The following is a 25,506-nucleotide window of genomic DNA, read 5'->3' on the forward strand; positions in this document are numbered from 1 at the left end:
GTTGTATAATTATATTGTAATGGATTTATTGTATAATTTATAATTATGTTTCAAATAGTTTGTACAAATTGTTTATAGAATCTGATTATGTATGTTGATTTGAGAGAATATAATAAAACATCCTTAAACAAAAAAAAAAAAACACTAATCGAATGTTCGGCAGATCCCGATTATGACGTTGGGATAACTCTAATACCCAAGTAATAAAAATAAAATGACAAGAAAACAATGATGACAGCTGTTTTTTACAGGTTTAAAAATTATGTTACCGAGGTAATGTTTCAAAAATTATCAATGATTGTATCACATTCACAGTTACATACCAACATGATAGCGCTCCGAAAATGTTAATCCCACCCGACCTTGCCCTCATACACAAAATAAGTCATTGTGTGCGTGCACAATAATAAGTAAACACATAACCAGCTCACTTGAGCTGATTGGACCTTCGGATAGCCAATGAAACTTTGGGAAACAAAGAAGCGGAAGGCATGTGGTTCCCTTATCAGGAAAGGTCATGACTTCAGAAATAAATTGACCCCTCCCCCATCTGTGTGTGTGTGTGCGTGTGAGGGAAAGAGAGAGGGAAGGATAGGGGGTGGGAGCCGGAGAATTTCTTTCATGTTTCAGAACAATGCAACCTTTTTTATATCCCCCTCAATCAATGAAAACTACATTCCAACACGCGCCCGCCTTCACCAGTACTTTCTCGACTAGTCTCCAAAAATAGACCCACCCTTATAAAAATCGCCAATGGTATTTGAATGGTGCCGAATGGTAGTTGAATGGTGGTCTGAATGGTAAATGGTACGCGAATGGTATTTAAGTGGTGTTTCAATGGTAAGTTCTTAATGGTAATTGGTAGTTTATTCAATGGTAAATGGTATACCATATACCCAATGGTGTCTCAGTGGTATGTGTCTAATGGTATGATTAGTATGATGAATGGTATACCATACACCCAACGGTGTCTCAGTGGTATTCAATGGTGTCTCAGTGGTATGTGCTTGTAATGGTATGATTGGTATGATGAATAGTATACCATACACCCAATGGTGTCTCAGTGGTATACAATGGTGTCTCAGTGGTATTATGTGCCTGTAATGGTATGATTGGTATACCATACACCCAATGGTGTCTCAGTGGTATTCAATAGTGTCTCAGTAGTATGTGCCTCTAATGGTTTGACTGGTATACCATACACCCAATGGTGTCTCAGTGGTGTACAATGGTGTCTCAGTGGTATTCAATGGTGTCTCAGTAGTATGTGCCTCTATAATGGTATGATGAATGGTATACCATACACCCAATGGTGTCTCAGTGGTATACAATGGTGTCTCAGTGGTATACAATGGTGTCTCAGTGGTGGTCAATGGTGTCTCAGTAGTATGTGCCTCTAATGGTTTGACTGGTATACCATACACCCAATGGTGTCTCAGTGGTGTACAATGGTGTCTCAGTGGTATTCAATGGTGTCTCAGTAGTATGTGCCTCTATAATGGTATGATGAATGGTATACCATACACCCAATGGTGTCTCAGTGGTATTCAATAGTGTCTCAGTACTATGTGCCTCTAATGGTTTGACTGGTATACCATACACCCAATGGTGTCTCAGTGGTGTACAATGGTGTCTCAGTGGTATTCAATGGTGTCTCAGTAGTATGTGCTTCTATAATGGTATGATGAATGGTATACCATACACCCAATGGTGTCTCAGTGGTATACAATTGTGTCTCAGTGGTATACAATGGTGTCTCAGTGGTGGTCAATGGTGTCTCAGTAGTATGTGCCTCTATAATGGTATTATGAATGGTATACCATACACCCAATGGTGTCTCAGTGGTATACAATGGTGTCTCAGTGGTATTCAATGGTGTCTCAGTAGTATGTGCCTCTATAATGGTATGATGAATGGTATACCATACACCCAATGGTGTCTCAGTGGTATACAATGTTGTCTCAGTGATATTCAATAGTGTCTCAGTAGTATGTGCCGCTATAGTGGTATGACTGGTATGGTGAATGGTATACCATATACTCAATGGTGTCTCAGTGATATCCAATAGTCTCAGTGGCATATGCCTAATGATATGATTGGTATCAATGGTATACCATATGCCCAATATTGTGTCTTAGTAGTATGTGCCTAGTGGTATAATCATTGGATAGTTGTTGGATAATTGTAATGCCATAGTGGCTTAGTGGTGTGTGCCTAATGAATGTCATTTGTGTTAATGGAGAATGGTATGCCCAATTGCATTACCCAATAACATAATTTCGAAGATTTAAAGAAAATATATCAAAGATTTAAAAGTATTTAGAGTTAATAAAATTTTTGAGTCGTGACTTTTATGCGAGCAGCTTCCCCTTATCAAGTGTAATCGCTCATGATGGTAAACATGGTCTCTTGCATTCTTTTAAATTGTCTTTGTCCTTATTAAGTAAAAGGTCTATATGTGTTTAAATATAATTGATCCAGTGGTTATAATACAATACTATAAATTTGTATATTTTACGATTGTACATATTACCTTCTAAATTTAAATCTGATGCAATGGGTGCAAAATCAAAATCAATCGGTTAATGAAATCTTATTTGATAAAAAGGGTTTTAATTGTACCTTAATACCAACGGACAAATTATTTCACAGCCGCTCCCGAAAGTTCCCTGTAATCATTTACCATTAAAATCTTGAAATTCAAACATGCGCACGTTTTATAGGGAGCATGAAGAAGATGCGTATCGTGCTAAATAGAAAATTGTACATTGATCACCATCCTCTCTTTTTCCCTTTGTTTCCTTTCGCTTTTTGTTTCTTGGTAGTCAAAATTAATGAACGGCATGAATGTAGCTCCTCTATCGTACGGTATACTGTTCGTTTTTATTTTAAACTACGTTCTTCATATTTTTATTTTCAAAGTTTTATTCTATTTAATTTATAATCATTTTGCTTATTTATGGCCGCTTTTTATGAAGAGAACTATATCTGGAGTGTTCCAAACTTAGATATTTGCAATTAATCCCAAGATACAAATTTATAGGTTATATACATTAATTTTATCTAAAACATATCAATTTGGATTTTTTTGATGGAAGAAACAATAAATCAGTTGCAAGTTTGCAATGAAAAGTATTTCAATTGATTTTGGAGTGTGAAATTGATTTTCGTTCGATTGAAAGTTTCTTGCAATGCCCGCGGCCCATATTTTGCTCAAAATGAATTCACTGTTGGTTGTCTTGGTCCCCCAACCTATATCAAATTCCCATCCACAAACCCTGATATGGTCAGTCTGCAACGTCCAAAGCCCCCTCCGAACCCATTTGTACCTTATAGCTGCTTCCAATCATGAATTATTCCTCTCTTTTTTTTTTACAAATGATATTTTCAAAATTCTAATTCTATTTTTAGGCCCTAATTATTCTTTCTCACGGACGGCGTTCATAAAGAGGAGAGCTATTCTATAGGACGGTCATTACTTGATTGAAATGATTTATCCATATTGTCTTGCTCCCCCACCCCTATCAAAATTCCCTGCCGCCATACAGGGTATAGTACAATGTAACAGAAAAGAAATATACTGAATGAAATCTCTATTTCAATCAAAACAAAAGCAAATTGAAAGGGAAGAGGAATGAGTAAAAAATATACATATAAAGGGAAAAAACAAGAAAAGAAAAAGGCAGAGGAGAAAAGAAAAAAAGACAACGAAAATAAAAAAAGAAAAGAGAAAAGAAAAGGAAAAAAATGAAGGGATCGAAAACTTTTTTTCATAGATTCCAAGATCCAAGGGAAACAGTGGCAAAAATTGATCTCACGCCATCATATGGTTTCCAACCACGAACCAATCGAGAGGAAAAAGAAGACACCCCTGATTTGGGTTTGATTCAACCCCCCCCCCCCCCACCCATATCGGGATGTGTATTTATCTTGGCGAAGAAGTCCCCTCCCCCAGATTTGGTCATAATTTATCCCCCCCCCATATGTGTTGGCGAGCAGGGCCGCTTGGCTGCTTGCCAGGTAGCTCTATTATAAATACGTATTGTTCTCGCACGCACGCGCGAACGTCTAACCGCCAAGTGCAATATTTGAAAAAGAAAACTCGATCTACCGGTAGGCCTACTACCGTTTTGCTGTTGATAAGTCCGTCGATAATTCATCAAAAACTAAAGGAACACGGGTCAGTTTCGGACAGCGACTTCAAAGTCATTTGTAGAAGGCTAAACAGTAAGTTCTATAACAATTTTCTTTGATTTATTTCTCAAATTGTCTCAAAATGTTAGATGTCGTTGTACTGCCACGACATGCACGACCACTGCACTGCCACCGTCACTGCCCCGTTGGCGCTGGCCGCTGCTCTACGGGCCGGGACGTGGCTTTGACGATAGGGAGTGCATATGGTTTTTATGCTTTGTATTGGCAGAGTTTAGCTCGGCGAGCAGTGAATAGTAATTCGCTCATATTGCCTGATGTTTATTGTCAATGTTTTACAAAAACCATCTCTGAATAGGCCTACATTGAATTCATGAATGAATGATTTGTTAATGCTAATGTCAAGACTGTCAAAGTTTTAATTGTGAAATAGACCGTTACTGCACACGTTAATTCACTGAAATTGAAAACTTGCCGACAAATATTGCTTTGAAATTAGGCCTATAATTTGTTGTTGATAGATGTTGGTATTGAAATGAGATAAAATGGAGGTGAAACATGGGTCCTAAAGTTTAAAAAATGATAAAGGCTACGCAGGTCTATAACTTAGCTACACTGTACACCACAACGGCAAATTGTCCATAGACTGTGTACAACGGATAGATCGTCTCCGCACAGCGATTCGAAGACCGCTGATTGGTCAATCGCGCAGATCACGTCATGATCACGTGGTCCGAAAAATAATTCCTTCGGACTGCGTGCGGAAGTATCGATAGCGATAACGATATCCGGTCATGATGTGTACGCGGTAAATGGTCTTGGTTCGTAATCGGATCGCTCCGGTATCGATCAAAAATTATCGAAACTCTGCAATTTCATGCATATTCACGCGACGCTCCGAAACCAGGAAGCCAATTGACTTTGTGCACGTTGCGATAGACTCTACAAATTCCAACGAACACGATGACATATAGACGCTAATTTGTAAGATTTTGACGGAAAAGCAAAAAGTAAACGAAAATCTCTTACCTGTGCGGTATCGGTGAGAAAATAGATCCTCCGAGAATACCTTTCATAATTCATATAAAATATGCGAAAGTGAAATTCTAGGTCGATTTTGGTACGAGGTGATAGAGAATTGCACACTTGTTTTGGTGGAATTCTGTGTGGGGAAATAAAAGGCTTGCACTGCGCATGCTTACTATATTTTCATTCATAAATTGGTTCTCCGCAGTGGCTGGATGACGTCATGTAATAAGCAAAAATGTACACGACCGCTACGTTCACGCTCCGCTATCCGTTGTACACAATTTGTCGCTGTGTAATTGCACATACTATTTCAATGGTAAAATGTGCACTTTGTGTGTGGAACTGTGACTGGACGGAGTGACAAACGATTCCTATTCAATTTTTCTACAGAGGCTGCAATAATTATGCAGAGAAAACTGGCGCTAATGCAGTTTTGCACCGGCCGATTACCAGCATACCTCATCACCAAAACTTGTTCCCAAATGTCATGACAGGTCTCTCAGTCACATTTCTATGTTAATATACCCACCGCTTTTCAAAATATTGGGAACGGCTGTATTTAGTCTTGATCTCGACGTCGTTGATCTAATCCGTAGACATCACTTCGCGGATCGCTGGGATTCGCCTTAATATATATATGGACTGAAGTTAGCAACCAAATCATGCTAACATGTGGCGAACAAACTGCCAGCATGCCGCATGCGAATCTTTTGATCGCATGACTTCGGTCCATATCAACATGATGGCGAATCCAAGCGATCCGCAATATTTTGAAAAGTGGTGGGCATATTGAATATTGATCTAAAAATGTGTGTAGACAACTCTGGTGGGGAGTTTTGCTCGAAGTTGCATGCACAACAAACAATTGTCCATAGACTGTGTACAACGGATAGATCGTCTCCGCACAGCGATTCGAAGACCGCTGATCGGTCAATCGCGCAGATCACGTCATGACCACATGGTCCCAAAAATAATTCCTTTGGACTGCGTGCGGAAATAGCGATAACGATATCCGGTCATGTTGTGTACGCGGTAAATGGTCTTGGTTCGTGATCGGATCGCTCCGGTATCGATCAAAAATTATCGAAACTCTGCAATTTCATGCATATTCACGCGACGCTCTAACACGGAAGCCAATTGACTTTTTGCACGTTGCGATAGACTCTACAAATTCCAAGGAACACAATGACATATAGACGCTAATTCGTAAAATTTTGATGGAAAAGCAAGAAGTATTCGAAATTCGCTTACCTGTGCGGTATCGGTGAGAAAATAGATCCTCCGAGAATACCTTTCATAATTCATATAAAATATGCGAAATTGAAGTTCTAGGTTGATTTTGGTACGAGGTGATAGGGAATTGCACACTTGTTTTGGTGGAATTCTGTGTGGGGAAACAAAAGGCTTGCACTGCGCATGCTTACTATATTTTCATTCATAAATTGGTTCTCGGCAGTGGCTGGATGACGTCATGTAATAAGCAAAAATGTACACGACCACTACGTTCACGCTCCGCTATCCGTTGTACACAATTGTTCACTGTGAGTTGGCTGGTGTGAAACTGCATTAGTGCGGGAGGGTATTCTTAGATCCTTTCATGGGGCTAGGCATATCAATTTTTTAAAGTAAATTTTATCCTTTTTTAAAGTTAAGTTTGTCCTGTGATCACATTTTATCTGTTTTTATTTATTTACTGATCAAAACTTGCCTAAAAACGTCTGGAGTCCATCCACTGGCATATGATTGTCCATGAACAGATCCATGATTTCTCAAAGGGGGTAGTGGGGCACATTTTTCCAAGGAAACTTTAAATAACAAGCAAACCAAAAAAGAGATCCTCTTGTATGAGACAATATTTTTAATATAAATATTTGCTGTAACTTTCAAAGGGGGGGGGGGGGAACACTTGTGTAAGAAAGCCACATTTTTATCAAACACATCGACTATTGCTCTCAAGGTGGGGGCACAGGTCAAATCTGCTTCTGCGGTTGTCAATACCAGAAAATGGAATTTATGTCATCGATTACCCTCTTGAAAATTGCTGCTATAGACATTTGATTTCAGATGACCTAGCTTTTACTAGTATAAAGCATGCACAGTTATAATACAGCCTTGTCTGAACTACGCTGAATACTATCACATTTCCTTATTTTTATCCTGAATTCTGGGCTGGTAATCAGAGATCCATGAAAAATATCTTTAACATTAAAGTTCTAAGATCATTCTTTTTCTATTACTATATTAGTATTCTATTTTTGCTTGTATCTGCACATACATGCAGATTTTACAACACTCAAATTGATTTTATTTCATTTTCAAAGTTTGGACGACGGATACACTGGATGATAAGGTATATGGTCCAGCCTTATCTGGGAATGACACGACGGGTGTTGAACACAGAAAACGTGCCATGTACAAGAAACAATTGGAGTTTATGAAAGGTAGGTGTGTAAGAATTTTCTTCAGTAGAAAAAATTGCAAAGCTTCATGAGATAAAACAGATTGTATTCCTGCAGTGGCATAGCTGGAAAAAAAAAACCTTGTCAGGAATGGTAAAAAATCCTGAGAAAGGACAAATGTCATCCCTATTTAGAGGAGCACAAGTCTTTTCTGACACCCCCCCCCCCAGAAAAAAATATCAGTATGTTGGCTGAGGGGGAAGGGTGGACAATTTGTCCCCAGGTATTCATTTGTTGTGGTATTTTTCATCATTGGGGCAACCTCCCATTAGATAGGTTATTGTCTACCCATCTATGGTTAAACATAAATTTATTTATCATATTTTACCAAATGTTTTGTTGATATTTGTTAATTGGTATCATTCAATTGAATGGTAGAGTATACAGCAAATTTCTCGATATATAAAAAAATATATGAACTTCTAAAGAAAGCTTACACACACGACAAGCATTCATATTTTGAACCCTTAGCTAATATACTGTCCTTTGCATTGTTATCATCCAATATTTCTTATTACAGCTTCAAGGAATTAATCCTGCCGGGTACCCATTCACTTCATCTGGGTCTAGTGATGCACAGTGTGGATGAATTTCGGGCTGAAGGAAAACACACCATGGCTAGGACTCAAATTCACGACCCTCTGTTTGGAAGGTGAGAGTCAGAACCACTAACCAGCAGATGTCATATCCCCACTTGTATTTTATTACAAGAAGTCGCGCTAATTTACATTTTGTCCTCCGAGAACTATAAAAAATGGAGTGAAAATTTATTTCAAAGACATGTCCACCCTAACAAAAAAGTTGATTTGATTAAAAAGAGAAAAATCAAACATAAAAATCGGATGAAAAATAAGAAAGGCATGACATTTTAAAGTTTCGCTCAATTTCACTTAATAGTTACATGCACATCCAGGTCGGTATGCAAATGAGGGAACTGATGACATCACTCATTCACTTTTCTTTGTTTTTTAAATATGAAATATTATAATTTTCTCCTCATTGTCCTATGAAATAAAGTTTTATTTTGATTTTTTTATTGTCAAATCTGTAAAAATTGAAATATTGTACAATTCAAACAATGAAAACCAAAACAAAAAGTGAGGGACATCATCGATTCTCTCATATGCATGTGGGTAAATTGTGTATATAACTATTTTGTGAAAAATAGGCGAAATTTCAAAATGTCATGACTTTCTTATTTTGCATCCGATTTAGATGAAATATTTTGCATGATGCTTGCCTGATTTTCTCTTTTGATTCAAAACAACCTTTTCTGTGGTGGACTTTACCTTTAATGTGAAGATATGCATTGCTGGAAATAATGATATGATACTTGGGACATATCATACACACATGTATGAAAATATGAAATAATTATTTCATTTTATAGAATAAGCCTAACAAATATTCCTGACGATCATGTGTACATTGGGTTAATTTTTTACCAAAATGTTGTTCAAATTCAATAACTTTGTTATTATCAGATTTTAATGAAATTTTCAGCATGATCCTTTTCTGATTCATTCTCTCCCTACCAAAATCTCCCCTTTTCTCATGCTTTCTTTCTATGGTCCCCTTCATTCTCCTTATAACTATGTTATATGTAAAATGTAACCGGTCGTCCAACCAATTTGATTGAAGGGCTAGAGGTACTCGAGACTGAAAGCTATGTGATATAATTCAAAGTGTACATCAGACAACAAAAAACACTGAAAATTTCATAAAAATTTGTTGAGGATTAACAAAGTTTTGACGAATTAAAGTTGTTATTTTTTGGTAAAACTGTTCTCTGCAAGTCCTCATGAATATACAAGATCACAATTTATATATTTTTTGTATTATATGAATTTAAATTTTGTCCAAGCTCGGTTGTAAAAAATTACGATTGACTACTGATTTACTGTGTAAGACAATAATCATATTATTTCTCACACATAGTTGAGTTATTCATCTGATTTAACACAACAAAAATAGAAAGAAATAAGTGGGTATCTTGTATATATTATTTTCTATATTTTTTGCAAAAAAGGTCTCTGTTTTTCTTCTGTTTTTTAGTGTTCCAAATTGAATAATTTTCTTTCCCTATTTTCATTATATATTTTTTTCTATGTGTGATATATTATTTATTTCTTAATGTATCATTATTGTATTTATGATAAACTTTTGGCGTGTTTGTACATTAAATCATTAAAAACAGTTTATCTTTTCCGGACTCTAATAACCTTATCGTTCTTAAACCAACCTCTTTCTACAGACTGAATAATCTGATTAACTAGCATTTCGCGTCGCAAATACGGCGGAAATTGGAAAATCGGAAAATTCAACCTATAACCTCACATTGCATTTTGGTATGTCAAAAATTGCATCTCGTTAGGAAAATTTTCAAAATTCATGGTAGATCTCACTCATTGTAACAGGTACACATGTTTCGCGATCAGCTGGCGAGATAAAAACCGGCCAGAATATATGTATACTGTGAGATCGCACTTCTTGGTTCACGCACTTAAGCCAGACACGTATGCTATTTTGCCCCATGTTTTTACAAAAAATTTAAACGGATTAACATGGCAATAACCACCTCTCAGAGAGATGGTTATGAGAAACCGTATTTTGTGCGATGCAATTTATCAATAAACGGCATCGCGTCTGTTTCTACAGTTATCCGGGATTCTGGATACTTAGGCGGGTAATACCTTTTAACAATTCTATGTAGAAACATGCCATTGATATATCTTTTTAGGTGAAAAGAAAAAAGAGACCAATTTGGGGGTACTATTTTCCCCCCTTTTGGGGATATTTCATTTCTTCTAGGTGTGGTACACTTTATTCATTTGGCCATGTGAAGGCTATCACACATTTTGAGTTTAATCTTCGAAATTTGGTGTTCATTAGTTTGTTGTCCAAACTCTGTCTTACATGTAAATTTGTTTATAGGAAGATTAACATAATATTTATGTGGAGTGCAATCATTGATCTCTTGTGGAGTCGCACAGTCACATGTATTCATAATATGGTGCTTTTATGCCATACCTGTCAATACTCTTTTGTACTTGAACTTATTAGTAAAAAATGTGTATTAATGTCGTTGAAAGCAATTACACATAACAGATTTAACATCAAGTTTATTGTATTACATGTATCAGGTTTGTATGCAGAACAGTGGTTTTGCCAAGTACTCAATCCATGTAAAAAGCAATATGAGAGAACAGGTTTATTCTTGGAAATGTTAGTCTTCATTTGTTGTGTTTTTCAATCAAACTCTGTCTTGATGCATGTTTATTTTTAGATAACAAGATTGACAGAGTATAGATATCAACGAGTAGCTAAGTCATATATATTAATAACTTATGTGCTTTATTATAAAGTCTATACTTGTGAATACTCTGTGCCATTTATGCTGTACTTAAACTTCTTATAGTAAAAACATTTTATTGACGTTCTTGAAATAAGTAACTGTTTTCATTTTTTTTCTTGTGTATACTTATTCCATTATTAAGCCTACCATTAACCCCAGAGATATGCTGTTCACCATTGGTCTACCATTCACTGTACTTTATTGGCCTACTATACATTGCACATCATTGTTCTACTGTCTACCATTCAGTGTAAACCATTGGTCTACCATTGAATTTACACTTGTGGTCTATAGTGTATGACCAATGATGTTATTTGAATGGTTGACTAATAGTATAGTGTGTATGACAGTGTTGTATGGTAAATGGTAGGTCAATGGTGTACAGTGTATGGTAAGCCAATGGTGTATGGTAAGCCTATGGTGTACGGTGAATAGTAGTTCAATGGTGTATGGTAGGCCAATGGTGCACTGTAAATGGTAGGTCAATGGTATACGGTGTATGGTAGAATGGTGTAAAGTGAATGGTCAATCAATGGTGAACGGTGTGTGGTGTACGACGAATGGTAGTTGAATGGTGTATGGTGAGCAGTGAATGGTACACGAATGGTGTACGGTGAATGGTACGCGAATGGTGTACGACGAATGGTAGTTGAATGGTGTATGGTGAGCGGTGAATGGTACACGAATGGTGTACGGCGAATGGTGTACGGTGAATGGTACGCGAATGGTGTAAAGTGAATGGTATACGATGAATGGTACGCGGATGGTGAATGGTACACGAATGGTATATGGTGAATGGTACACGAATGGTGTATGTTGAATGGTAGGCGAATGGTGTAAGGTAATTGGTAGGCCAATGGTGTCCAGTGAATGGTGGCTGAATGGTAAATGGTAGGCCAGTGAATGGTGGCTGAATGGTGAATGGTGGTCAATGGTAAACCTGTCTATAGTGGCCATATGGTAGATCAATGGTGAATGGTGTTTGATCAATGGTATATGAATGGTAAATGGTGCTCATGAATATGGTAATAGTAACGTCCGAATTATTTAAATTAGTTTGAATGGTATACCATTGAGGCTTGAATGGTATACCATTGGTGTATGGTGGGTGCTGTGCGAATGGTATTCCAATGGTATATCAATGGTGTATGATAAATGGTAGTCAATGGTATACCATTCAATTTTTTTTATAAGGGCAGTTATACATGTAGGTTCAAATGATAAAAAAATCGTTATTTTGAAAGGTATTTCAAATGAAATATTTTTTTTTAATACATGTGTAGCATCGTGGGCAGTGCCACAAGTGGAGGCGGGGACATGGTGTGGGCAAGGGATAAAAATTTCAAGTGAAATGCTCCACCTGGGCTCAGTCTCAAAGAATATACTTCATGAATGAGTTGTTTACGTCTTTGGACTCGGCGGGGCTGATTCATTTATATGCAGGGGTGTGGCACTTGGAGGGATGAATGCATAATACCAGGGTACCAGTATTAATTTAGGAAAGATTTTCATTGGAACAATAAACTGAAAGATTTAATCTCATTTCATGAAGTTTCTTTTGATATAAAAAAATCATGGAGAAGGGGGAAAAGGGCCTCATTTATGCTAAACATGTGACTTTGATGGAGATTTCTTCATGGGGGGGGGTCACGTACAACTATTGTGACTTAAAAGACGTGATTCCCGACGAACAATAGAATCATTCAATTATTTTTCCAGGAAATAATCGAATGGTAATAATGACAATCGTCCCAGGCCTAAACATTAATATATTTTTTCCTTATAAAATGTGGGGACATTTTAAGCTTAACTCAGTTAAAATGTGTAGTTGAATTACGTATTGCTGTAATCGGATGTACATTTAATTGAAAAGACATAAATTAATTCCTTGTGACTGACAAAGTAATGGTAAAGTATATATATTCCACCTTCTGAAATTTCCATATTAATATAAAAGATAAATAAATAAGAGATGAAGGAATGAGGGTGAAAAAAACAAAAAGATAAAAATTCAAACCAAATCAACGCATGTTCCCTGATCGATGTTCCAGAAATGGTTGGTAAGGTCTAGGAAAGTTGAAACAGGAAGTCCAAACAACCTGCTCTCGGTCGCTATTATACAGGTAAAATTCGTATTCCAAACTTGAAACGTTTTTCCATTGTCAATATTTTCTTAAAAGTGGTTTAATCTGGCCAATTACTGAGAATGAAATGATAAATTATCAGTTCCGTCTTAGTTCTGACGATCAACGCCGAGTGATTTCACAACACTAAAATACGCAGTACAGTCCCATGTACTCATTTTCGTGTTAGAAATATGTTTGAAGTCACGTAGCGTCGATCTTTCTGGACCAAGAATGGACTGATATTTTATCTTTTTAAAGTAATTCATTGACCAGATTTTACCACTTTTCAGAAAATAGGGACTTTCTAAAACACTCATATTCTTTGGAATGTGAATTTTACCGGTATAATAACAGTTGAGTGGAGGTTGTTTGTTTACTATTTCGACATTCCCGATCAACACTTTCCAATTTGAGAAGCTGCGTTGGCAATGACATCGTAATCGATCATGATCATAGCTACATGAAATAATCGTGAAAAAAATATTCTGATCTTTGTAATTCTGTTTCTGTCCTGATTCTCTCGTTATCAATATTTTTTTCTTTTGATTTTTTTTATTTTCATTTTAAAAATGAAAGTAGAAATGACTTATTTTTTGTTAATTAAAACAAAAGAAAGTTCAACAATTATCTTAACTATTCTTTTTAGAAACAAAATTTATTATTAATACATGACGGATCATGCAAGAGATTACTTGTTTGTAGGTCGGCGATCTTTATTTTTTATATGTTAAATTTAATTTGGCATTTATTGCCGAACCCCGAACCGAACCAAAGTTCGGAAAAAAATTGCCGAACCCTGCCGAACCGAACCGAACCCGAACATGCCGCCTGACTTGCAGCACTAATTTCCAACCAGTTCTTCACTAGGTACACCGGGACAAACTTGATTTCCACCATATTTATAGATGATTGAATCTTTGGTGTTTGTAGTATCATATATATTTTTTTCAAAGTATCTTTTAAAGTCTTTATTTGAAGGATCATGGCTGACAACCTATCACAATCAAAAGGTACTACTGTTTATAATGTTGTTACTCGACCTCTATGAACTTACATCTTCACAACTGAATTCTTTAGTGGAAAAGGCGGTTGAAGGTGTTCAGAATGTGGTTCGAAAGTCTATTAACCAGCCCAGCCAAAAGGTATCTTGATATTTCTCACAGACCTTTCATAGAGACATGATGTAAAACATCAATACAACGAACCTTGCTTATCATAATATTCCAGCACCTTCTGACCAAAGGACCATTAAGAGAAATTTATAGTTATTCTTCAGACAAGGAATATTTTGAGAAACGACAACAACGAGGTCGTAAAAGACTGTTACCCACTGATAGAAACATGATTGGAACAAAAAAAAGTAAAATGGGAGCGAAACATAAAACAAAACAAAATTATGAAGGAGAGATTCCAGGTAAAAACTACATGTATTCTTGTGATACACCCAAAACACCATACCGGAGGTTGTCACCAACTCCAAATCTCAGGAAGTTGAAGATAGGGATTGGGAGTATGACGATATAGTCTGACACAGACGATCACCCGCCATTTTCGACAGCCATGTGGCACACTGCAGGTGAATGCAAATCCAAAAGTTTTGGGACCAGAGAACTATGATACAATTTTTTGGTCCACACTCCTCAAAATACTATAATTACCCATGTACTTGCTTACTTACATCATCTTTGGAAGAACTGCAAGAGACCCCCTCTCCGAGACTTATCGGAGAAGGATTACGTGAGGCTTGTCGTAGTTTCAGAAAAACTAAATGCTCCAATCGCATTCTCATAGGTAACTGTCTGTGATTTTGACATATCTGCAATGGAGGTGTGTCCTGAATAGTTACCAGAATCCTTCACGTCCATCCCCCCGTTACTGAATACATGTACATGTAATACTGCTTTACAGCCAAAGCTGTCACTGTAGCCTGTTATAAAGTAAACAATGACACACTGGCTGTCTTATGGGAAAAAAATAATTGACCATACCAGGGCGTTTGCTGTGAGAAGCGAAAGAATAAATACACGAGTGCGCCTGTTGATTCTTGTGTGTACCGTACATTTCAAGATGCATTATTGCCTAGTACAGGCTTGTCATCTCCATGGGTAGAAGAGAAGCGAAACATTACAACTATACAATGTCATCGTCAACCTGCGGCATTTCTTTGCACGAGACAATTGTGTGAAAATTGCCTCACACCATAAAAAGACGCAAGGTATCAGGAATGTTGTAATCTATCTTCTAATTGTTATTCCACAAACTGAAATTGAGATGGCGCCACTCATTCCCAACGCGAATATGCATGTTTTCATTCAACCCTCCTCATGGAAAGATGTTCAAATGTACATTCCACTTCCACTTTCAAGGTATGAACACCTGTCAAAGCAAATACAAATGTCCAGTAAAGACAGCCTTTTATGAACTTGGGCTCATTCAGAAAGGGCTCTCGGCGGTCTCATGGCCCCCGGCAAAAGGTATGTATACCGATCAATTTTGCCGCTAAATTTTCACAAAGCAGTGCTGTATTAAGGAGAGGATAGAAAATGCAAGTGACATGGACTTAGGGGAAAAACAGTAAGGTCGGGGCAAAGGCCGGTAGGTACATAATTCACAGGCCACCATCTCCCAGCCAGAATCTACTTGAAATATGTAAACTACCATGTAAAAAATAAAAAGATATGACTGGGCGTGGCCGTTCACCTACAATTTAAGGGGCAAGGCCCGGTAGGCACATAATTCACAGGCCACCATCTCCCAGTCAGAATCTATTTAAAATATGTAAACTACCGTTTAAAAAAAAGATATGACTGGGCATCCGTTCACCAACAATTTATTAGGGGCAAGGCCGAATAGGCACATTTTTCACAGGCCACCATCTCCTAGTAAGAATCTACGTACATAAACTATGTAAACTACCATACAAATAAAATATAAAGATATGACTGGGCATCCGTTCACCTACAATTTATTAGGGGCAAGGCCGAATAGGCACAGGCCACCATCTCCTAGTAAGAATCTACATAAACTATCTAAACTAAAATACAAAAAAAGTAGAGAAATCTAATAGAATTATGAAAACTACTGCATAACAAAATCTGCCTGGGCGTGGCCGTTCACCTACAATTTAAGGGGCAAGGCCCGGTAGGTACATAATTCACAGGCCACCATCTCCCAGCCAAAATCTACTTAAAATATGTAAACTACCGTGTAAAAAATAAAAAGATGACTGGGCGTGGCCGTTCACCTACAATTTAAGGGGCAAGGCCCGGTAGGTACATAATTCACAGGCCACCATCTCCCAGCCAAAATCTACTTAAAATATGTAAACTACCGTGTAAAAAATAAAAAGATGACTGGGCGTGGCCGTTCACCTACAATTTAAGGGGCAAGGCCCAGTAGGTACATAATTCACAGGCCACCATCTCCCAGCCAAAATCTACTTAAAATATGTAAACTACCATGTAAAAAAAAAAAGATATGACTGGGCGTGGCCGTTCACCTACAATTTAAGGGGCTAGGCCCGGTAGGCACATTATTCACAGGCCACCATCTCCCAGCCAGAATCTATTTAAATAAGTAAACTACCATGTAAAAAAAAAATATAAAGATATGACTGGGCGTGGCTTTCACCAACATGTACAATTTAAGGGGCAAGGCCAGGTAGGCACATTTACACGCCATAGTCTCCCAGAAAAATCTAATAGAATTATGTAAACTACTACATAACAAAATCTGCCTGGGCGTTCATGGGGTTCATGTTGCTTTGACTGTATTGTGGAAGGGGTTGACTGTGCTAGAAAATGGTTCGCATGACCATTCCCCCGTTACCGAATAACACTGCTTAGCCAAATCTTTCATTATAGCAGGTTATAAGCTGAACAATGACACACTGGCTGCCTTATGGGAAAAAAATAATTGCCCCTACCAGGGCGTTTGCTGTGAGAAGTGAAAGTTTAAATACACGAGAGCACCAGTGTTCCCTTAGGCCCTGTCGATTCTTGTGTGTACCATAAATTTCAAGATGCATTATTGCCTAGTACAGGCTCGTCATCTCCAGGGATACGATTGCAGACAATGACAATCAGAAACAGAGGCCGGTCATTACTTTACAATGTCATAATCAACCCTGCGACTGTCCTTTGCATGAGACAATTGTGTGAAAATTGCCTCACACCAAGAGGTGGCATTCTGGGTGTTACATGGCACGTTACAAAGCTGGTCAGCGCTCTCTCAACCGTCCATCCATCTGGATGTCAACAGAGGCAGATGCGTGACAGGAGATCAGCAGGAGGGAGTCAGCAAGCCAACAGCAATTCTGCGGCTACAACTCATCGATGAGAGAAGTGGACTTACATGTACTTGACCAGCGTACATGTAGGTCATACTATCGTGATCCACACCGTCACATCACGTGGTATATGGTGGTATTTCACTTTTTGCTAGAAGTAGCACTCGTCAACGTCAAAGATCTTCCCTTTGTGTACCAGGACCAACTTGATTTCAACCATATTTCAGACGATAAATATCTTTGTTGTTTGTATATAGCATCATGTACTTCTAATTTTTCTCTCCGTTTCTTTTAGTCTTTTTTATTTGAAGGATCAAAGCCCACCTCTCAGAAGTCTCGCAGCTAGTCCCTCAACTGGCCCCACAGCCAGTCACTCAACTGGCCCCACAGCCTGCCCTGCAGAGAGCCCCTCATCCAGCCCTGAAGCCATCAACTTTTACTTGCTTCCATTACTTACACGTATGGGCTCACTACATTATTCGGCTCCCTATGCCTTTCTGCACTTCTACTGCAAAGACAATTAGCCCCTCTCCCAGCCCTGCAGTCAGCCCCTAAGCCAGCTCAACAACGAAGTCCACTTCTTCTAGTACAGGCATCAAATTCTTCAAGAGTGGCTGTGGAACTCTCTTGTGAGTTTTTCACCGAGTTGGTACCAAAATTGGTTTGAGGACAGTAACAAAGGAGGTAGTGTAGAGGTAACTCTGAATTAAGCCCGACTTGAACTGGGCAGTCAACTGGTGCAAGTTGGACGATGGCTATCACTGGTGCCAAACTTGTCCAGACCAGTGCACTGCTGAAATAGAGAATACATATTATTTAAAGGAATTCAATGTCACCCAAGACTGAGGATATCAATGACTGAAATACATGTACCTATATTTCTTTCTTTTTACAGATCTGCATTATATCTATCAAAACGTTCATATTTCACATCAAAAGTTTTCACAAAAGCTTTGATCCATGAAACTAGAATTTTGTGGTAAATTCGGTGAAGAATGCTAATTCAGCAACAAATATTTACTTCCCAGAGAAAAAGAAAAAAACATGACCTTAAAATGGAAGAGGACTGCCATCCTTCAAGGTGTCAAAGGTGTCAAGCGAAAGTGTCATTGGTAAAGCAACTGGCATACTGGGATAAAAAGAGGATACAACATGACCTTAAATGGAACAGGACAGCAAACCTGCAAGGTGTCAAAGGAAAGTGTAAAATTTGTTAAGGGAGTGTCAAAGGTGTCAAGGGAAAGTGTCAAACTATTGCAGTTCCACTATAAATGGAAAAAAACTTCTAATCTTCCAGATGGCTATTAAAAGAAAGTGTCTCCCACTGGATGGAGTCTGTGAAATCCTCAATAATTCATCAAAAGGTATGCAGAACAGTTTGTCAATGTTCTGTGTGTAATCTAGAGGCTGAAGCACCCGTACATGTACCAAAAAAAACAGAGAAAAAGAAAAAACCTGACCTTCAATGGACGAGGACTGCCAACCTTCAGGGGTCAAACGAAAGTGTCATTGGTATGGCAACTGGCATGCTGGGAGTAAAGAAAAGAGGATAAACATTAAACATGACCTACAATGGAACAGAACGGCAAACCTTCAAGGTGTCAAAGGTGTCAAGGGAAAGTGTAAAAAGTACTGCAGTCCAGGAGAGAGGATATGGGACGACCTTAAATGAAACCGAACTTCTAATCTTCCAGGCGGCTAAGTGTCTACCACTGGATGGAGTCTGTGAAATCCTAAATAATTCATCAAAGTTAAGCAGAACAGTTTGTCAATATTCTGTGTGGTATAATTGAGGCTGAAGCACCAGTACCACATTCACTCCAAAACAATTTTTCTTGTGAATAATCGCACATACAAACAATGTATGGACAATTTGAATTTACCCAGTGTCTAACCATGGCCATAGGCCATGACTGTATGCCCAACTTCAATGAAGCACAATCATGCTAGAAAACAAACTTCATCATTTTACAGGTATGAAACTTCGAGCGGATAAAAAAGGGAAACTATCCAGAAAGTGCTCTTAGTCATTTCTAGTAATATGCAAAAAATGAACATGCTTTTTAAAATAACCATGTAATGCATATCAGTATTTTAACTTTGCCAGTTCGGTTTTTCTGTCCTTGTTTTTTTTTATTCAGTCTCGTTTCATTATATACACATGCACTTTTAATTTCATTTTGTTTTATATAAGTATATGCATTATGAGACATGATTTTTTTTTCCTTTGTGTAATTGGTCTAATAATGGGTACTGCATTTTATATATTCTTTTTTTCTGACATTACATTTTATGCAGTTGATTGTGAACTGAGATCGTTTAATTTGTTTTTAAGGTTTCAAGTGATCAAAATTATGAAGTTTCTCAAACGCCCCGTTTATGGAATTAAACACCAGTCAGAGAGATTCAAGTGTTATGGTGTGTTAGAATGAAGACGAGCGTGTATGTTGTTGACATTTGAAGACATTTTGAGCCATTGTCATTACGTCACTGGGGGAGGGGGCTCCCCATTATAGCTGAAAGTATGGTACACTTGTGCTTGACCATGTGGCTGACATAATGCTTTGTTCTGTATGTGGCATCAAATCATGAATATTGAAATAGGAGTTGCCCTCTGTGGGCCATATCAGAGTTTGTACTCGCCAATGGTGATCAAGTACGATAATACTCAAAACCTGCCTACCAGTGGCAAGTTTTGTTACTATATGTGACAATTAACAAAACTTAAAGTACATTGGCTGGTCGCCATCGCGAGTGCATGCTTGAGTTGAAGATGATTCATTTGCAAGGTTCCAATCGCTTGTCTACCAGTTGACTACTGGGCTTTTAAGCCTTCAGCAGCAGTTTAAAAAGCAACCAAAGACAAATATCCTTTTTGGCAATCTCATGATCTCATCTAATCATTTTGTTTCTGGTCATGGCCTTTGTTTTCGTCTTCCTCTCTATAAAAGAGCAAGCTTTTACAAAAAATAAATATCAATGATAACTTGATTTCTCACCAATTAAACAGAATCACAGTTGGGAATTGTGTACAAAAAATAGGGCTGTATATAAATGCATCAACTCTTTCTGCAGTAGGTCCCTTGAGTCTATACATGTAGGTTGTGTTGTCGGAGAACCTTAAAAAAAGCTTGATTACACCAAATGGGTTTCTGGGTGCCAATACATTCATCACATACAGATTATTAATAATCATGCACATTATGATTTTCAAAAAAATTATCCTAACATGTAACTGAGAACAAAAACATGAATTGGATTTCAGTGAATTCTTTGGAATATTTATCTTTCTTTTTTTTATAAATATTTAAGTGTGACTCTAATCACACTAATCTTCCTTTTTCAATATGATGGTTTAGTATGGACTTTAGACCTGTGGCCCTCAACACAAAGTTTAGCATTGGCTACAATGTATAATTCATCATAAGAATAAAGCGTACGATTAATTGCTGACCTTTGTGTTACTGGTTCCAGGACTTCGAATCAGGGTTGGCAATTTCCCATGAAAATGCAGTCCCAACCAGGTGGGAAATACTGGGGGGAGGGGGAATATTGGGAAGTAATAGAGGATGTAAAGGGTGGTACAGGAGAATGCTAGAAATGCCTGGGCGATACCAGGAAAATATTCAAGAAACTTTCATAGTATTTCCCTGCATTTCCAAATTATTGAGGCAGTATTTACCAGTATTTACTAGAATTTCCCACTTTGCCCCCCCCCCCCCCTCCCCCGTTTATAACATCACCCATTAATATTGGTCTAAACAGTTGCATTTAAGGGAGATATCCTGTACCTTTTACAATCACAAAATGAAAATTAAAACCATACACACATTAAAATGTGATTTTTGATGAATGCGCCCCCCCCCTCCCGCTCTTTATGACATAATTCAGAAACCTGGGCTACTCTTGCAGTGTGACATTTGGAAGCTTGGTCTGTCCGTCATCGTTGAGGGCGGCCTTATCTTGCGCCTGGGACGTCCCATGCTTGGCCACTCGCTGAAAACCTTGTAGTGCAGGATATTTCTCCAGCTGCTCAGTCATACGTTTCTTGAATGTTTCCAGGCACCGTCTTACATGAGGGCACCCTTCTTTCAAGATTCGATGAAATCCCAAGAATAACGTGGCAGTTTCTCTCTATCTCTATCCAGCAAGCTCAATCCTCGCAAATCATTTAGCCAAAGAATCTGTTCAAATATGGAAAACAAAATATACATCATTCCAGTAGTGGTATACATGATAAGCTATCACAAAGGATCCCACAAACTTGATCACTGAATGTTTGTAAACTTTTGCATGAATACTCTGGTAGAAAATTGGTTATTGGTCAGCAATAAATTGACAAAATCACTGAGGCATTATGAAAATAAAGTCTTTCAAAGGAATCCTATACACTAACTTTACAACGTTTGCTCGCTTTCGAGGCTTCAAACCTTTTGTCATACATGTCGATGGTGCAGTTACAGTAGTTACTGATATAAAACCTCATCGTTCTACATCAGCAACCATGCCCTTCGAGACAAAAAATATGCTTTCAGCCTCACAAGTCAAGGAGGGAAGTATTTCATGAAAGCATAAAGAGGTTTCCTAATTGGCTATTATCTGGTGATTTAATGACACGGCCATTTCTTTCAACAAAACACTAGTTTATCAGAAAAGTAAATATTTTTCTCGACATGGTGTGTTAGCATTTTCAGCAACACGATGGTACAATTTTTTTCTATTAATTAGCTAAATTGGGGTGCAGAAAGTTATATTATGCTTATCAATACCTCTACGTGTATTTCCAGAGCCTTGTCCAATTCAGAGTGCCGACTCCTACACACTGTTGTCTTCATTGACCACGTCCACAAATCAAACAATCTCCTTCCCATTTCTGCCTTTGGGTCGAGCTCCTGATCTTGTGCAAAAATTGCAGTATCGGTCTCCATGGTTTTAAAAGCATCACTCAGACATGGTCTTCAGGTCACTCTTGGAGTCTTCGATATTTTCTTTTTTCCATTCTCAATATTTGATTGTGAATTGTCATAAGCATTTTCCAAACGTTGACGATTGCCTATAAAACGTCTTCAACATCAATCATATTGTCTGGCTCAACATTGGACCATTGTTCCTCATCTTGGACACCTAGCAAAGTCTTTTTCCATAAGTTTTCGGTGGAATTATACACTCCAACCCCATGTCATCAGACCTATTGTTATCTTGTACACTGGATGGAAGACTCGCTTCATCAGACCTCACAGGATTACAAGGAAGACAAAGAACTATAAAACTTCTTCACTCCTTGATGATTAGGGGATTGTTTCATCAATAATTTAGTCTGACGAGCTGTCAGATCTCACATATTTCCTTGACTCTGATTGACTGGGAGGCGCTGTTACTATGGTAACAGTTGGATAAAAACAGTCAGATAATCAGTCCAACAAGTCCTTTCATGAAACCTCCCCTGGTAATGTCATTGTTAGATCCAGAGACCTAATCTGGATAATCCTTTCCTTCAATCTGCTTTTCTTTCACCTTACTTGACAACTAATCCCTCAATGAACTGTCCACTGCTCTCTTAGAATACCTGCACTACTACGTGGTATTTGATTATCTGATTTGCCAATGATACCTTGTACTTCCAGAGCTATAGCCATGTTGAATGTAAGGAATTTCTGTACACTTGTCTTGCCAACTTTTTGAGATAGAGGTGGCTACTGATTCAGTCTGCTTCTGATTGCCTCATATGGCCAGCTTCACCTTGATGAATAATCGGTGAAAGAAGATTCACAAAGGAGGCTGGAGTAGACCCCAATGGTGAGCACCTGTGGTGAACAATAAAAGCACACACACAAAGTTGAAAATAACACATCGGAAATATAGTTTTCTCCCCAGGTAAATAGTGCTGACCGCTGAGTCAATAAGGGGCAATTCCATATTCTAAAAAAATCAATCTTTTTGTCCACCCAACCAAAATGTTTCTCAATTCTTTATTTCATTTTATAACTGACCAAGTCATGATCATTTGAGAGTATTACAGACCGTCAAAAGAACCAGAAATCAAAGACGAATAATTTCATGAAGGTCACACATATACGGGATCTGACGTACATAGTTTATGGAATTGCCCTATTTAAAGTCAAACATTGAAAAGACAAGTCCACCCCAACAAAAAGTTGATTTGAATAAAAAGAGAAAAATCAGACAAGCATAACACTGCAATGTCATCAAAATCAGATGTGAAATAAGAAGTTCCGACATTTTATAAAGTTTTGCTTAATTTCACAAACAGTGATATGCACATCCCTTGTCAGTAGGCAAATGAGACTAATGATCATCTACTCACTATTTCTTTTGAATTTTATAACATGAAATATGAAACATTCTGATTTTCTCATTATCAAGTGAAACGATTAATTCCTCCCTGTGGAATTAGCAATGTTTGATACTAAATGGTTCAGTCATGTTTATCCTAATTGCCAAATATGAATAAAATGAAGCATTCTCTTACCAGCAATTTGCCAATTCCGTTATAAGGTGACTTAAGGTTTGAAATTCAATATCATATTTTTATCTACAATAAAGGGAAATGTAAGTCCAAAACCATGAGAAAATTGAATCATATGCAATTTGCATATGATTTACAAAAATTAGGAAAGAGTTCCATATGCACCCCCACCAAAATTAACAAAAGATTGTTGAGACTTCCGGTTCATTCACTTCAGATTTTTTTTCACTGTTGCTCACTTAGGTTGACACTCGAACTTGCCTCGTTTTATCTGCAGTCAAGACCTCTTGCCGCTATGCTACAATGTATGAGAAGCGCTATACTGGAACTGGAAAAAGTGTTTAACGATTAACAGCTGATGGTTTGATTGTACTTGAATGAACCCTTTAATGACTAGATCTAAATAAACCAAGTCCAATGTTTGTCTATTGGCAATTACACGCACTAAATCTTGCTCAAAATTTGATAGAATAAAGCCTAGGCATAATTTGGCATGTATTTCCACTCCCCCATCATGTTCTATATTATGGCTAGATATATTATTCTGAACACTCTCCATGATTTTATTTTCAAAAGAGTGCATATGGAACTCTTGCCCAAAATTACCGACTTGGCCTCGAGGGAAACTTGCCCGGTTCGTGTACGGTACTGATGTTCATGTAGACCAATAAATCTAACAGTTTAAATTAAGAGTCATCACTTTGTTTGAAATTTGGCAACAATCTAGCACTTATGTGCAAACAAGCTGAAGCTAGATAATGACATACCAGTCTCTCTAGATTAAAATAAATAGAAAATAGGAGAAAATTGCTCAAACTCAAACCCAAGCAAGCCAATACTTGCCAAACGGAAACCCCGGGTGCCGGTGCCAAAGTAATTGCAAACGCCCTTCCCTTCTCATCCCTAGTGCACTTTCGCACCCAACTGAGACCACCAAGAACTGAGCTGAAAAGAATCTGGGTCAACAGGGCGAGTACCGGTACGTTGTAAAGCACCGACTTATTTAGACAAAAGCTTCAGTCTCTGTATTTTGGTTGTTCCGCTGAACTGCGTTGGCTCACTCACCAATACATAAATGGGGATTGTAGTAAAATGTCAGAAATTGTTGAATAAATCCCCAGAAACGACGGTTATTCCTGTCTACGACTTATTTCGCTTGGGGTAGAAAACATATTATTATTACTGCCATGACCACCAAGTGGAAGTAAATGTTAAACGTTAGTTGAATAGAATATAATTCGGTGCGTTGGCTTTCGTGATTCGATGAGTCAAACAAATTAATGCTATAAAAGGGAACTTACTTACCTAACTTGCCATGGAGCTATAAAACACCAACACACCTCTAATTGCAAGCGCTAACTAGAAAATGTACAATTTATATCTAGCAAGCTTTGTCCTTTGAAGCTATTTGGCATGCACGCAGGTACTCTATGCCTATGCAGATTGCGTAATCAAAATTGCGCGCGCAGCTAAAGCTGCACTTGGCTCATGCATATGCATACAGCAAGGGTTGGTATAGTCTAATGATACAGACCCCATTACACAAAAAAGTTGCTTGCACCCACGTTTTCACGGCAAAGCACAATATGGCCTGCAAAAACAAATTTGCG

General features: G+C 37.9%; 1 long non-coding RNA gene across 1 annotated transcript; it reads right to left on the reverse strand.

Annotated features, from left to right (window-relative positions):
- Positions 1 to 20,433: 20,433 nt before the first annotated feature.
- On the reverse strand, positions 20,434 to 25,275 carry LOC121420328. Its single transcript, XR_005970741.1, has 3 exons — positions 25,202 to 25,275; positions 22,179 to 23,213; positions 20,434 to 21,593 (listed from the first exon to the last, which is right to left on the reverse strand). It is a non-coding gene; the product is annotated as an uncharacterized LOC121420328 (long non-coding RNA).
- Positions 25,276 to 25,506: the final 231 nt, after the last annotated feature.

The sequence above is a fragment of the Lytechinus variegatus genome, chromosome 8 (genome assembly GCF_018143015.1).
Source record: "Lytechinus variegatus isolate NC3 chromosome 8, Lvar_3.0, whole genome shotgun sequence".
Classification (NCBI taxonomy): Eukaryota; Metazoa; Echinodermata; class Echinoidea; order Temnopleuroida; family Toxopneustidae; genus Lytechinus; species Lytechinus variegatus.